The sequence below is a fragment of the Solea senegalensis genome, linkage group LG21, assembly GCF_019176455.1.
Source record: "Solea senegalensis isolate Sse05_10M linkage group LG21, IFAPA_SoseM_1, whole genome shotgun sequence".
Classification (NCBI taxonomy): domain Eukaryota; kingdom Metazoa; phylum Chordata; class Actinopteri; order Pleuronectiformes; family Soleidae; genus Solea; species Solea senegalensis.
The window spans coordinates 3,100,109-3,105,857 of NC_058040.1; the positions used below are offsets into that span (position 1 = coordinate 3,100,109).

At 42.4% G+C, this 5,749-nt stretch overlaps 1 non-coding gene across 1 annotated transcript; it reads right to left on the minus strand.

Annotated features, from left to right (window-relative positions):
* On the minus strand, positions 1-72 carry trnad-guc. Its single transcript has one exon. It is a non-coding gene; the product is annotated as a tRNA-Asp (tRNA).
* Positions 73-5,749: the final 5,677 nt, after the last annotated feature.

The following is a 5,749-nucleotide window of genomic DNA, read 5'->3' on the forward strand; positions in this document are numbered from 1 at the left end:
CTCCTCGTCGGGGAATCGAACCCCGGTCTTCCGCGTGACAGGCGGAGATACTGGCCACTATACTAACGAGGACTGCTCTCTCCCTTTGGGAGCCATGGCAACAGATTGCGGGGCACTGTCTGTCTATTTCTGCTGCCAGTCAACTGGCAGACATTGCAAGAAGTGCACTCATTCAGAATTAACCCCATGTTGGAGTGAATACCTACCCCAGGGGGTCCGCACTCAGATAATGAAGAAGACCATACATTTCTTCCTTTCCCATGTTAGACAGAGCAAAAGGTCACTTTTTGATATGAAAGACTCATGATCACATAAGAATAGTTAGTACCAGTTTATCTCCTCAAAGCATTCTTCTATTGATCAAATGAAAAAATAATCTAAAATTTAGTTTTTTAATTTAACCTTTGCACATTGTTGAGACTATCATTGTATCATTACACTGATCCTTTTGAAGTGCCTTAACCCTTAGAACACAGAACACAGATATTTTCCATTGCTATGTTTAAACACACAGTATATACAGATGGTATAAGAATGTGCAATATAGATTGTCTTGCACTATATCCTTTCTTTTTTTCAACACAACCTAGGCAATCTCATGAAAAAAAAAAATCATTTTCATCAACTATATAAACACACCTGAACAAAAAGTACTAAAATGTTGTTAAATTTGGAAATACGTCACAGTTCAAAGTTCAGTTGGCTCGTTTTTATGAACAAAAAGAAAAGAAAAACGCTCTATTTTTTTAGTGACTTCTGCACAACTATTGCTACATTATATCACTACTAAAAATGTGTTATAAAATGAATCATAACTTTGACTCAACAACACATAAGAGGACGAAAAAAACCACCACATTTTTTAAAGCCTGAATATGTGACCTATGAACACACATACACCCCGGGATGTCCATATGAGGACTTTACCATGGGTGCACCTGCGGCTCAGATCACATGAGCACTAAGGGTTAATAAATAAAGAGTGTGTCTGTGTGAGCAGAGACAGTCAGAGCAGGTGAGGCAGCAGAGCTGGTTTGGTCAGTGAACTGCGCTGATCTGCCTCATCCCAAAAGAGCCTCGCTGCAGAGTGTGTGTGTGTGTGTGTGTGTGTGTGAGAGAGAGAGAGCCATCACTCCTGGGATGACTAACATCAGCTGCTCACACAGAGCACCTTCATCTGTCCGATCTCCTGATTCTTCTCTGCTGCATTAACTGCTTTTGCCGCAGATGCTGTTGACAGCGAAGCGGGGAGGTGAAGGTATAATGGACCAGAGCTGCTGCTTCTGTCTGTAACTGTGGAGATGGACCACGCATCAGTGCGAACACGCAGAGGTAGGTTTGACATGCTGCTGCAGGTGTGTGTGTGTGTGTGTGACCTTGTCAGGACCATTAGTCATCATAGAGACCAAAACCTGGTTCCTCATTTAGTTCTCCGAGGAACAATTGCTGCGCAAACCTCTGTGTGTGTATGTGAGGGAGAGAGTCTGTCTGTATGCACTTGTTGAGGGATGCTGATGTGGCTCAGCTGTCAGGGGAGAGAATGAGAGTGAACTGGTTCAGAAGAAGTAGGTGAAGAGGCGACAGCATCTTTGTCAGACTCTCTCTGTTCTCCTTCAACTGAAGGGAGCTGCAGACACACTGTTGGGATTTAACCCTGAAGCAGCTGAATAAATATTGATTGACCAGCACAGGGCTCCTGTCAGAAAGCATGGTGATGGTTCTCAGTCGTTTGAGAGATCATTGACTTTTACATTCTTTCTGTGTCATGAGAGAGACCTGAGAGATGACCACTACTGTTGATGTTTAGAAAGAAACAATTATCATACAAATAATTGATTAATGAGGCAGCTAGAAATGAGTGGTAAAGGGGTCATTTTCCAACTGGAAGACTGGGGGGATCAGTTCCGAGCTCCTCAAGTCTACATGTATTGTGTAGATTAATCTATGGATGCACTGGGACACGTCGTCAGTGATGTTTCCTGAGATCCTAGTGTGTTTTCCCAGTGATGTTGGCCCACTTCTCTGACCTTTTGATCCAAATCCACCTTGAGGTTCTTTCTGCAGCTTCTGTGGTGGACTTGATGGCTCTCCTGTTTGCAGCTCTTTTGATGCCGAGCATGGTTATGACTATGATTATAAAGTTCCTCGTCAGTGTATTTTGGTTCATAAAGATAACTTTTTGTTTGTTTATTTAATTTCCCTCACTCTCTCTGAATAAAACAGGTGAAACACCGCGACGTGTGACTCGGCGCAGTGATGCGGGCCAGGATATATTGTCAAAATTGATGTTACGTGCTTAAGCTTTGAATACAGAGGCTGCCATTTCCTGTGGCAATTAAATACAACAGGATTGCTTTTGTCTCATATTTCCAGACACGGAGGTCCAACTCAACGTGTGGGGCCGGGCCGGAGTGAAGAGGATGCCACAATACCCGCTGTTGGATCTTCAGAGCCACTGTCCTGCCCCGTCCACACATGTCTCTTCCTGGGTGGTGGAGGGACAGCCCTTCGTCTCTGCATTCTCCTCTCTGCTCTACTCTGCAGGGGGACACCGCGTTGCTCTCTCCTCCTCGTCTTCTTCTTCCTCGCCCTTGACTGACTCAGCCTTCACTGTCATGTCCCTGGAGCAGAAAACAACTTTTGCCCTAGTCATCTTCCTCTTTGTTTTCCTGCTCATCCTCATTGTGAGATGCTTCCGTATCCTGTTGGACCCATACCGGAGTATGCCGACCTCCACCTGGGCAGACGGCCTGGATGGTCTGGAAAAGGGCCAGTTTGACAATACTCTGGCCTAGGGTTCTATAGATGACACAGACGTTCACATACGCTCTTTATGTACGGGAACATGCACAAAAGTGCTTGTCTGTTTGTGTTTCTGCACTTGCCGATATGACCAACAGAGGCCGACAGAGGCTTGTGGCGTGAATGGGGTGAAGTCTGCCATCTCTGATTGCCTTGTTGTATTTGCCTTGAGTTTATGGAGACTTCAGGGAGAAAAAAAACACTGTTCTCACTTTACACTGCCTTTTGGTGTTTACGTACATGCACAAGCTACAAACAAACAGGTCATAACTAGCACAATATGTGTATTTTACTCACATACTACTGTATATAGATCAAAGGGTCTTCACACTGGCTGACTGTGAATGACAGTATCCTGCCATGCTGAGTTCTGTGACGTGCACATTCAGGAAAGACAGACAGATTGTTTGGTGGCTCATTTTGAAATTCAGAGTCCAGCTTGAAGACAAAGCTGAACTTAAGCCTTATGTTAATATGCCCAAGATAGATTTATGATGCAGAGCTTACTTTTACAAAGTCGGAATACATCAACATTCCCACCTCTTCTTCTTCAACATTTCAGAATTGACATAATAAAATAATAAACCTAGCCTTGGTGTGTTTTCACTTAAACAGCTGTCAGGGATTTCATCTTTTGGCTAACTTCCTGTCTGTTGCTGCCATTAGCAGCCACCTCTCTCCTCCCCTAAATAACACACATGAAAACCTCTATTGCACAACCATTCAGTCGAGTTGAGTTATGGCTGTAGTCTGGAGGAGCCATCTTTTTCAAAGGTCTCTTCAAAGTATGTAACCAGAGCAGGATTTAAGCCTTTTAAATGGACGCGGTGTAGTTTGGACTCTAGTGATTACAGAATAGAAGACTAAAGAGCTGAAATGTCCTATGTCTTTCATAAATATGAAAATGAGTTGCCTCTAAATGCTTTGTATTCTAAACATATATTGACCTGGGCTGGGACTGGGTATTATTCAAAAGGTTTTTGCAGTAGCCTAGTGCTACTTTATTCTTTTCAGTTTCAGATTTAGTTTAGTTTATATCACTCAAAATCAACATTTCACAATTTCAAATGAGTTAAATCAGTGACATCCTAACAAATCTGCTTCTTTCCTTGTTTAAAAAAAAAAGAAGCATTGAGATGAATTCACTGAGCTGCAAAAAAGCTTTCATCAGTGGTGATTGCTCTGAGACAGCAATGAACGCTCAGCTACCTCTAAAAAAGTTGTATTTACATTTCAATATTAAATGTGCGCTAGAATGTGATTATCGTAGCAGACGCTCAGCTTTAACTGTTCTGTATGGGATAGCACAGAATATGTTTTTCTCACTGCAGTGAGCTTGATGGTGATTGGACAAATGCAGCAAAAAAAATCACTTCCAGGGAAGCTCAGCTTCTCTCAGAGTCAATGGAGCAGTGGGCAGGCATGTACGCTGGGCTTCTGCATGATAATTGGAGGAACTGTCAGCGTTGCAGAAATATACACGACAGCAGCCTCAAACTGTCTCATCCATGTGCCAAACGGCTTCTGTCCGTCTCAACAGAAAGGCGGCGGAAGCTCCACTCCTCCATGTCACCATCAATGCCGTGATGATTCTCTCCTCGCGTAAAAAACTAATCAATGTCAATCATGTCATTTAGAGACCTCTATTGACTTGTAGGACAGCCAGTAGCTACTTTCTTTACTGAGGAGTTGGCAACACTGCATGCTAATAACCTTCATTTGGTTATTAAAACTTAAACATGACACATATAGACCATTACTGTCACACAGACATTGTATGTCTCATCTGCAGAGATTCAGAAAACACAGCAACCACAAGTTCAGCACCATCGATAAAGCTGCAAAACACAAGAAGCAACTTCAAGTTCAGGTAAAGTTTGATCAAACAGCAGAACACACACTCAAGTCCAGGCCTGACGCACAGAGTCTCGGATGAAGGAGCAGTTTGAGAAGCTTCATCAGTTTCTGGAAGAGGAGAACAGGATGGCTGCATGGGGGAGGAGGAGGAGGAGACGGAGGAGGAGCAGAAGAGTCAGATGATGAAGGAGAAGATGGGGGCTCTCAGCAGAAAGATAGAAGCTACAGAGGATGAGCTGAAGATGTCTGCTTCCTGCTTAACTGCAGTGGACATAGTGCAGCAGCACCCCCTACTGGTGATGGGGAGGAAATACTTAGAAATGCTCGTTAATAGCTCCTCAATGCTTATTCTGTCTTTCCAGAATTAAGATGAGGTTTTTCAAAGTAAAGTAGTAAATCTGACTCCAATTGATTAAAATAACTTTATGATTAAATGTCGATGAGAATTAAAATTCAACTTTTTAATGATTGAATTCTGCCACTAAGGAGTCTAATATTGACTTAAGTTCACTGTAAATAAAAACATTATTAAACTATTACAGCATTTCAGTTTTACATAATTATCGTGTTCTAGTTGTTTGTTTGCAGAATTTATGTAAGCATTTATGTATAAATAACGGCCTGAAATGAGCTTCCCCTGTTTCAAAGACCAGCAACTGCCTCTGAATTTCATGTATTATTGAATTTGAAGATGTGTCTATTGAATTTAAACACATCTTGTTCAATGTTTTTTAATTAAACTGAAAATGTCACAAATATTATGCACCATAATAAAATTCATTATCAAATGTTGGTTCTTAATTTAGTACTTTAGTAGTATTACTTATCAATTAATTATTGCACACACACACACACACACAGGGGTGTGATGTGGGCAAAAATGACGATCAGCACTCACGCTTCCCGGAAGTTAGGAAGCGCTTGTTGTTGTCACCGTTGCCCTCTTTTTTGTCACACGGGTTAAACGGCGGAGACAGTCTCCACCCGCTCTGGAGCCATTCGGCAGATGCCGGTCATGCCCACAAGCGAATCCAAACGTTAAGATTGAAAGACGCAATGCGTCGAGGACACACTATTGGCCAGGATAAAT